Below are 11,090 nucleotides of genomic sequence, written 5' to 3' on the forward strand. Positions count from 1 at the left end.
GCCTTATCTGCTTGCTAAAGCTGAGAAGAATACAGTGGGCATGTTCCTTCAACTGCTCTCTTGATCTTCCTCTTGGTGGTCCCATGTTCTTGTCCAGGATTCAGGAATGTTACAACAGGCAGTTCTCTCTAGATCAGGAATTTAGCTAGAAGGGCTGGCCTGTTTGGCTCTGAAGCCAAGCTACATCATCTGACTTGGCCTTTCACAATGACAAAGTTGATACTTTAATTTCCCATCTGTCTTAATTTTTGTTTTAATTTTCAGTTTCTTCCAGAGCCCTTCCTTTTTATACCTAGGCTCTGGAAGAAACTGAAAATTAAACAGGGGAAGCAAGGGATACTGTTACTTGTATTATTTTTAAATAAAACAAGTTTGCCACAAAGAATTAAAAAATCTGTAAGGACAGGATGTTTTCAAGGTATGACTTCATGAGCCATTTGAGCATCCTTCCTTATTCTGCTTATCCTGGCCCTCTTGCTGATAACCTTTCCTTCTCCACAATCTTCCTGCTGTGCCTTAGCCAAGTTTTACCCCCAGACGGGAAACTGCCCAGCACCCTTCCCTCCTTGAAGCCCTCGGCTTCTCCCTCAGCGCCACCGCATCTGCACAGCTGATTTGTCCTGTGGATCCCCTTCTTCCCCACTGGTCCTGCAAAGTCTGCAAAGTCAAATCCCACAAGTATCACAGAAGTTCCACCCCTTAGTTAGACATTCCCACCACAGGCCCTGAAGTAAATTTATCTCTCAGGGCCTCATTTCCATACCTTTAAATTGGAGATCATAATAGGACCAACCTCATAGGATACGTGTGAAGATTAAAGAGTTATTTGGATGTAAAGCACTTAGATTCATGTCTGGCTCAGTATGCTCTCATTACATGTTAGATATTATTATTAGCTGATACTGTCACATTCACTGGGCTTTTTAATATATCATTTTATACTCTTCCATACTTTTATCTGGTTGTTTTGTGTACATATAACTTATTTTCCAAATTAGTTTTTAAGCTCTATAAAAGCACATCTGAGTCTTGTACTTTTCTTGCATTTCCTTTGTGCTAGTCAAATTTACTACCTGTAATAGAACAGCAAAATGATAATATTGGGATTTCAGTATTTTTTGTAACTGTATTTCTGAAATACCATTAGCCTGATCCTTTTTGAAGTGGTGATATTTCTGGGATATGTATGTGTCTCTATTATTGGAGATTTTACTTCTTTAAGTATTCAGAGAAAGAGATGTAGAAAGCTTCTCTCAAATAGAATAAAAACTAATTTGGTTCCTGAAAATCTGGGTTAGAGTCCTGGTTTTTCCATTTAGTATTTATTAGCTAGGTGATTTTCATCTCTGATTCTCAGTAAAATAGGGACAATAGGCCTCCTTTTCAATGCAGCATTTAGCTTTCTTCTGTATTTTAATATTCAGATTAAAAATAGCAAAAAATCTTATTTGTTGGACAAAAATACTACTTAAAAATAGCTGGACTACCTGAATGCTATAAATCTGGACCACAGTCACTAGTACATGTACGTCTGTGAGTATGAGATATACATGTATATGTATATTCATATATGTATTGGGTTGGCCAAAAAGTTCGTTTGGTTTTTCAGTAAGATGGCTCTAGTAGCGGTTAGTTGTCCTTTACTTCATCTGAAACAATTTTGTTAGATTGTATTGTGACAGCTGTCATATCAGCATGCATGTAAAAAAAAAATCAAAATTAGTGAATTTTTGTGTAGCCATTTTAGTATTGAAGATGGAAGAAAAAAAGCAACATTTTCGGCATATTATGCTTTGTTATTTCAAGAAAGGTAAAAATGCAACTGAAACACAAAAAAAGATTTGTGCAGCGTACAAAGAAGGTGCTGTGACTGATCAAATGTGTCAAAAGTGGTTTGCGAAGTTTTGCGCTGGAAATTTCTTGCTGGACGATGCTCTGTGGTCAGGTAGACCAGCTTAGGTTGATAGTGATCAAATCAAGACATTAGTTGAAAACAATCAACGTTATACCATGCCGAAGATAGCGGACATACTCAAAATACCCAAGTCAATCACTGAAAATCATTTGCACCAGCTTGGTTATGTTAATCACTTTGATGTTTGGTTTCCACATAAGTTAAGCGAAAAAGACCTTCCTGAGCGTATTTCTGCATGCGATTCTCTACTTAAATGTAACGAAAACGTTCTGTTTTTAAAGCAAATTGTGACAGACGATGAAAAGTGGATACTGTACAACAATGTGGAATGGAAGCGATTGTGGGGCAAGTGAAATGAACCACCACCAACCACACCAAAGGCCGGTCTTCATCCAAAAAAGGTGATGTTATTTATATGGTGGGATTGGAAGGGAGTCCTCTATTATGAGCTCCTTCCAGAAAACCAAACGATTAATTCCAACAAGTACTGCTCCCAGTTAGACGAACTGAAAGCAACACTCGTCGAAAAAAGTCCAGAACTAGTCAACAGAAAATGCATAATCTTACATCAGGATAACACAAGACCACATGCTTCTTTGATGACCAGGCAAAAACTGTTAACAGCTTGGCTGGGAAGTTCTGCTTCGTCCACCGTGTTCACCAGACATTGAACCTTCAAATTTCCATTTATTTCGGTCTTTACAAATTCTCTTAATGGAAAAAAACGTCAATTCCTGGAAGACTGTAAAAGGCATCTGGAACAGTTCTTTGCTCAAAAAGTTAAAAAGTTTTGGGAAGTGGAATTATGAAGTTGCCTGAAAAATGGCAGAAGGTAGTGGAACAAAACGGTGAAGAGTTTGTTCAATAAAGATCTTGGTGAAAATAAAAAACGTGTCTTTTATTTGCACTTAAAAACCAAAGGAAATTTTTGGCCAATTGTTATTGAGTTAACAATTCCAGAAAAGGGTATAGACCAGTGTTTACCAAAGAGAATTCTCTTGAGGTGCTAATAGACCTGACTCTCCCTGGGTCAGGCAGAGGGTTACAGTAGATGAAAAACTTGCAGAACTGTTCAGTATCCACAGAAAGGTAATCAGTCGCATTGCATGGGGGCATAATTTGCATTTTTATGGACAAGAATTATTTGTATTATTATCATTTTTCTGCAGCTTTAAGGGTTGTAAAAATATCAGATAACAAAAGCTTGAAATAATTAGAATTTATGAGCTAGTCAGTAATTCCACTAAATTTCAGTCTTTCACAGTTTTTCCCTATACCACATGTTTTCTGAAATAGAATGCTACTCTTGGCAGTCCTTTATTTAAAAGGAGCCTTGAGTTACTTATTTTAAAAATATAACAATATAGAGCTCATTTAATGAGTATTTACGTAGAATATCTTCAGTTTAAGAGAGACTGAACTAAAAGGAAAAAATTCAATATAGGAAGTTGTTTCTAAAGGTGATTTCAGCTTCTATTCAAATCAATAAATATTTCCTAAGTACCTACTATGTGATTCAAAGAGGAGTAATAATGATACCTTGTCTTTGTTGGGCACCAATAATGTTCCACTACTCACAGTGTTAGGTTTGGCCCCATGTTTGAGTAGGACCTTACGTCTGATAGTATGTTTCTGGGAGTCTGGATAATTGAGTCCAGAAAATAGCCATATATTGGTTTCCATAATTCACATAGAATTCACTTAAGTCCCCTTTACTAGTGTAAATGGAAGTTATGTTTTCCTACCCCTCCAGCCACCATCTTGTCTCTGTATCCAGACTCCGCTGGGTAGCTGATTGAAGAAAAACATCTAAGAGCAAACAATAATTTTCTTGGAGCAGTGCATTTTGAATCCCTATTTTAGAAAGAGACATCCATTTAAAACCTTTTCATCATCGTAAAGAACTTCAAATCCTCACATCTCAAGCCTCTTTTTTAGAACAAGATCTTTGCTTTGTTTTTGTGTAACTAAAAGGTCCATTAATGTTTTTTCCCAAAAGAAAAAACTCATTGTCCTCAAAGGTTAATTCAGGCTCTTGACTTAGAAGGCTCCTGGCAGTTTTTTCTCTAACTCAAGTCATCACGATTTAATAATAATAAAAAATGAAAATAATACAAGAAATGTGTTTCAGTGTCAGCCATCATATTACTATAGGACTGAACTGGGTCAATTATAAGGGTGTGTAGGGCTTTCACAAAACTGTGAGCTAAGGGGTCCAAGTTGTGATTTAAAATTATTCCGTTTTTTCATGGTTCTGTCTCCTCTTACTGGAAGTTATTCCTTCTCATTGTTTTTGGTGGACTTGCCTCTGAAGTCTTTTCTTTTAGTTCGTTACTCATATTTTTAGAATAGATACTGCCATGATAAGCCCATGCATGGGCCCATAGAACCTGTCACTCAGTGTTCACAGACATATTCTATACACGATTCCAACATACTTGATACTCCCTTCTCACAGCTAATAATATTGAGAAGTTCAGATAGAGGCAGTGGCCAAATGGTTCTGTTTGCGAGTGAATTTAGGATGTGTGTGTGTGATATGTAAGTATGTATATCTGAACATATATGGAGTCACCAGCAGTATATAGCAGAGTTGGCAAACACTTTCTACAAAGGACCAAATAGTCAATACTTCAGGCTTAGCAGGCCATAGAGCTTCTCTTGCATCCTGGCTTAACTACTTAGTTTGTAGTCATTGTATCAATAGCAGAAAAGCAGTCATAGAGTGTATATAAATGTGTGGACACAGCTGTGTTCCAATAAAACTTTATTTACAAAACATGCAGCTGCCCCAAAGCTATTGTTTGCTGACCCCAGAATATAGTATAGGTTGGGCAAGAAATCAGAATACTAGGGGCTTCCAGCTCTGCCCCTACCAGCTCAGTGCATCATCTGTCACTTGAAAGAGTGGTTTTGTAAACTCTAAAGTACTGTACAGACATCTGAGATGGTTTTCAGCAAACCCTTCATTTATTCAACAAATATCTATCAAATTCCCATTGTGCATCAAGAATGATCCTACACTATAACATGCACACAGTATGTGCATAAATCATCAGTGTACAGCTCTACAGAATTTTAAAGTGAATACACCCATGTATCCATCCCCTTCAGACGAAAATATATACGAAATAGATACATGTATATCACCTTCCCTGGTGCCTCATCTCCAAAAGGTTTAATAGCCTTTCAGATGCTCAAATTGTTCTAGCTTCAGTTCTTTCCGGTTGGCTCCCATGTCCAAGAAAAACTACCCCCAAAATGAAAAAAAAAGAATTATCCTAGAACAACAAGGTGGTAGCAGATAAAGGTAAACTTTGGGAGGGGTACCAATATTGGACTGTTAGGTGATTGTCAGGTTGGGGTCGTAGGGTAAGATGACAACCTGGTAGGTGGGGAGGGGATTTTCCCTGAAGGGAATGGATGTTCACATAGTCATTCATTTTGGGAAGTGTTTAATTCTGGGCAGGAAATGAGTTGGCACTTTGGGTTGGGGGTGGTCACTCTTCTTTCTTTCTCTGGGGCCAGGAAGAGTTGGGTTAGGATTCTCAGTCATGAAAAGGCCTGGGTAATTATGATAGTGGGAAGTGAGATGTTGCCTGGCTGTGTGGAGTTAGGCCTAGAGTGATTGGTATCTTCAAGTTCATGGTTTTCCACTTAGCAATGACAGTGACCATGGGGAAGAACAGCCAGAATGAAGCGTAAAGGCTAAGTGATGTACGGTTACCAGCCTCAAGGTAGCAGTGTCCCTTCCAGAGTCCAGAGTACGGTGTGAATGGTGGGGTATCATGCCAAAATAATTTAGAAGCAAGAATCACTTTATTTTGTAGACACAGGCAGGAGAAGTGTCCTCTGTTTAAGCACTGTCTTATTAAGAAGTCTGCAGTCTAACAAGGGAAGCAAACACATAATCATACAACTGTAGTACAAGGTGATAAGTGTTTTAATGGAGGTGAGGATATCAAGGCCCAGGTGGAATGCCTAACTTAGCCTGGGAATGGTTCTTGAGAAATAATGTTTGAGTTGAGATTTTATGGATGAGGTCATTAACCAAGCTGACAAGGGAGGGCAAGGACCTTGTAGACAAAGGAATCACATGTGCAAAGTCAGGTGGCTTCACAGCAGAGCAGTGCAGTGTCCTTAGGGATGTGGCTCTCGAGTCAGACTTCGGGCATTTACATCCTGGCTCTTGAGCTGCTTAAACTTGGACTTGCTGATGCGTTTCTTCAAGCCTCAGTTTCCTCGTCTGTAACACGGGAATGGCAATCTCTCATAAGGTGCTATGAGAACGCAATAGCCTACAGTATTTGAAGGCTTCAGTATGATACCTGGGAACCTGGTAAGGAAGCATTCATTAAGTGTTATCAGTTATGTGTATTCATATAATATAAAGCTGTTTAAATAAACACACCACAGTTATTGAAGGAGGAGCATGGGAAGATCAGATCCAATTAAGACTATATATTCGAGTGTAAGAATGTAACTTTGTAGGAATCAAGCCTCCTTAAGCATTTTCTTGATTTTCCTCATCCTGATGTGTCACTTCCGTGACGGATGGCCTTTCTTCCCTTGTCTTCTTCTGTGCCTGATGCTGTGTGCATGAGGCCAGCTGGTAAAATGAAACTAATTGTGAGAGCAGAAGGCAAAGTCAGAAGGTCATGGCAGTTACGTCATCTGTGCCCCTAGCAGAGGGGGTGAAATGATGACGTACTTCAGCTGGTTTTCCCTTGGAGCCTTCCAGGAGTGGGAGGGATAAAACTTCTTTTCAGCATGTTCCTAACTAGCTGCACTGACATCCTCATCCATTAATTCTCTGTCTTGCTGTGAGTGAAATCTCCTTTTTCCGAGTGCTGACTTTGTGCCGGACACTGATCTAGGTGCCGGGGATTCAGAGGAAGAGTCTTGCCTTCTAGATGTTCTAGGTAGGAAAAAAGACATGCAAATACCAATAGTCCACTGCTGCCATGAGGGAGACACAGGGAGGGGACTGTCAACACTCTATCTCCCAAGTATTCCACTGGCTTATCCAGGACAGTTATCCAGGACAGTATAAAAGTACGTCCGGGTGTTTGTCTCACGGACACCTTTGTTTGTCAAATGGCTAGTTTTTCTGGCCACAGAAGGGAGACATGGCTTCGGTGAATTTGAGGAACTTCATTCCTCTCAAACCTTTCCCCCTGCTCCTTTTCCCACAGTCAAACTCCTTTGTGAATATGGAATATAATACAATTACCTCACATCTGTGTACTTTTCAAGCTTATTGCATGTTTCTTCTCCCACAGCTTTGGGAAGGATTATGCGCCTCATTTCACAGCTGAGGAAATTTAAGTTTAAAGAGTGTTTGTGACGCATCAAAATCCTAATGTTAACAATTACCTGAGCTAGGATTCAAAGTCAGGTTTCCAAAGTGTTCTTTCCCACCTGCTGCCCCCAAACTTGTTTTCCCTGTTCCTTGGCCACAGGGAAAGTACATCCCCCTCTCTGTACTGTATCCAGAGCTTTCAACATATTGGCCAGAATTTTGTCCCAGCTCTTGCCTAAGATTCCCAGGGGAGAGAGCTGGACCAAAAGCAAATTTTAAAAACTCCGTGATGATAATTACAAATGAATACCATCATAGTGACTGAACTATGCCTTTGGCAGTGTCCAAACCCTCACATCTGCATATGCAGTAGAAGGGAATGGAAAATCCATTTTCCAAAATCAGCTTGAGGGAAACAGGGAAGCATAATGGATTCAGGGTAATCTCCACTTACCAGGGAAAGTCATGGAAACCAGTGTTGCTGAGACCATTCAGTGCCCATGAATCCCTTTTGGATCTTATTAAAGCGCACATTCTTTTCTAGTAGGTCTGGGTGAGTGTGAGAGTCTGCGTTTTGAATAAGCTGTCTAGGGATACTAAGGCTGCTGGTCCAGAGCACAGTATGGATAGCGTGGATTTAAACCGTTGACTTTTAAACTTAGCTTAAGTTTTGGGAGCTCAATCCTAATGCCTGGGTCCTAACTCTAGAGATTCTAATTTGATTGGTCTGAGATGTGGCCTGGGCATGAGGGTTTTAAGAAGTCCTTCAGTTGGTTCTAAGGTGTTAAATTTGATTTAAACTCTCTAGGGTGAGTATCCCCTCCTGCGAAATGATTCCAATAGCATATAGCTGTCTTATAAGGATAGTAAGAGACAGGTTATGTAGCAAATATTATACCTGGCTTATAGAAAAGGTTCAATAAAGTAAGTGAGCGTTTGTCTTTTCCCCTTCCAAATTTCTGATGGCACAGGTGGATTTTGTTTTCTGAAAATTTCACCTCTGTTTAATCGACATTCTTACTCTCCTGAGTGCTGAGAAACGTTCATAAGAGAAAAGGTGACTTTCAATTTACATTTCCATATTTAGTAAGGATTTTAAGTTTTTAAATTATTTTGGTGGCTTATTTGATATCTTTCCCCTGGAATGGGGCCCATGTTTAAAGAGTTTTTTTTCAATTATTTATTTAAGAAATATAGCTATCGAGCTATCTATAGTTAAGAAATATAGCTATCTGTTATATCAGAAACTGTGCTGGGCTATAGAGGACCCAGTGCTGAATAAGGTTCCTACTGTCAAGGACTTTGGATGTTGGAGAAGAGCTATAGAGAGAACCAGGGGTGGACGATAAAGTGTCATGCACGTAAGGATGGGGCAAGCGTGAGAGAAGACAGCAGGAAATTAGGTGAGACCAGAAGAGTCAGAAAGACTTTGTTGAGGGGCTCAGAACAATGTTAGGAGTTAACCAGGCAAAAGAGAGTGAAACGAGCATTCCAGGCAGAAGGAAGAACATGTGCAAACACCTGGCGGCAAGGCTGAACACAGAAGGTTTGAGGAATTGGGAGTTCAATGTCATCTGAGCATAGAGCATGGGAGGTGGGAGGTGGGTATGAACACATGAAGCTGAAGAGAAAGGCAGGATCTAGATGGATATAGAGCTGGTTTGGAGAGCTTGGAATTTAGGAAGGCTGGATTCGAAGTGATTGGAACATGAATGTTGAAATGGGATGTTCACAAACCAGGGCTTGAATCCCAGGTCTGCTACCCCTGGCTGTGTGATGTTGACCGTGCCACTGTGTCTCAGAGTCTCAATGTCATTGTTGCCTGCAGTGTGGCGGTAATAGTGCCTCCCTCATAGGGCTGACTTGAGGATTGAATGAGTGAGTACATGACAAATGCATAAGATGTAAAAGTTTGATAAATGATAATTATTACTATCATTCCAGGAACAAGGGAAAGTTGTTATTCTGTCTGGAGATGTGATTTGTAAGGAGTAAGTCAGGAGACAGGGATGTGAATTAGGAGGTGATGGGAATAGTGCACGTGAGATGGTGGTGGCTAGGACCAGAGAACTGGCTAAACTAGACAGATGTTGATTGGATGGGAGACATGAAAGAAGGGTCATGAGAGTCTCAGGTAGTCTTTGAGATTTGGAACATGGGGATAGTGACAAGTCTGGGGTGTGTATCATGAGGTCAGTTTTATACATATTGATTGTATCCATCAGGGATCAGTTGCAGGGAGCAGACTTCTCTCCAGCTTTTTAGCAGGAAGGCATGTATCCCAGGGTATTAAATGGCTTACAGAATTGTCAGAGGGCTGAGCAAACAGAATCCAGGTTGAGCTTTCAGGAGCAACCTCTAACGCTGCTCCTAGGCACTGAGCCACCATGGTCGCTGCTGTCTCTTCAACAGTCTTGCAGTCAGGAAGCTGTTCTACAGCCACAACACTGCTGTTTCAAACAGGAAACCACCCCAGTAAGGAAGCCACTGCTGCTGCCAGGTGTGGAACCAATGTGAATCTGCAACAGACCATGTCAGCAGAATGGATGCTTCTCTCCCTACACCCAGGCTCGCCATACCTACTAAGCTCGTATCTGAACACTGGAAGCTATGCAGATGCAGCTACAGAAAACCCACAGGCCTCCACAGCTGTGCTTGCTGGGTGAATGGACGAACATTCCTAAATCTTGTCCATCTCAGACAGAACTATTCTAAAGCCCAAAAGCTGCAAGAGAGTAAGGAAAGTATATCTTTAGCGTCCCCACCTCTGGAGCAGGGAAAGGCAAGCTTGAACAGTTGTGGGTTGTGACTCATTAGAGCATCATAAAATCAACTCAGGTGGTCATAACAAGATTTTTTTCCTTAGTCATAAATAGTAAGGGTAAGCATTACTTAATGAAATGCTTGTCTTAGGTGTGTGTGTTGTTGTTTGTGTGTGCACATGTACATGCAATCATTTGCGAACTAAAGTGTTATTTTCTCTGGGTCGTGGTAAAAAAAAAAAAAAAAATTGAAAGCCACTGCACTAGACATTGACTCCAATCTTCCACTGCAAGGTCTCGGAGAGAACTAATGGATAGAGTGCAATAGCTACTCAATGTATGGGGCTGGATTTTAGGACAAGAACCAAACTGAAGGTAGAGATGGTGCAGTCATTGGCAAGAAGATGTCATTTGAAAGCAAGGGGGTTGATTAAGTCACGCAGGGAGACAGTGTGGAGTCTGAAGAGCAAAGGGAACAGAGCCCAAGGAACATGGACGTTTGGTCTTGGGGCAGAAGGTTCCTTCTGGGGTTGTGCTCATTCATCTTTCAGTCTGGGATTTTTCATTTATCCTCCAGAAAGAGACCTGGACCCAGGGGAGCCCCAGAGTGCTTTGGAAAAGCGTGTTTTAAGCACACGCTAACTAGAGCTGATTTTTCAGCAGCCTGGAAGAGCCATGGCACACACCGTGCTGAAGCCCGGGGCCTGGTACCACACTGGCACTTGGGACTTCACGTGGAATGGTTGTACAGAGCAGAGAGGTTCTTAGGAAAGATGGAAAGAGCTCTTTAGATTCCAAGGCTCCAGCCTATGCGCTGGGACCACAGAGGGGTCTAAACCCTCACTGGTCAAGGCTAACTCGGTAGCTTTAGGGTACTATTTCTAATTTTCAAAGAGGATTTCTGCTGTATTGAAAAATGGCTAAAAGGAGGGGGAGCTGTACAGGAAGATCCTTATTGCAGCAAAAGCGGGAGACAAACTACGTGCTTATCCATAGGAGGATGAGCACACTGTGGTGTATCCAAACAATGAAATAGTACGATAGCAGTTAAATGAATGACCTAGATCTACGTGGGTCAGCCTGGAAAAACAAACTTAACGTTACATGAAAA

Source organism: Orcinus orca, chromosome 6 (assembly GCF_937001465.1).
Source record: "Orcinus orca chromosome 6, mOrcOrc1.1, whole genome shotgun sequence".
NCBI lineage: Eukaryota > Metazoa > Chordata > Mammalia > Artiodactyla > Delphinidae > Orcinus > Orcinus orca.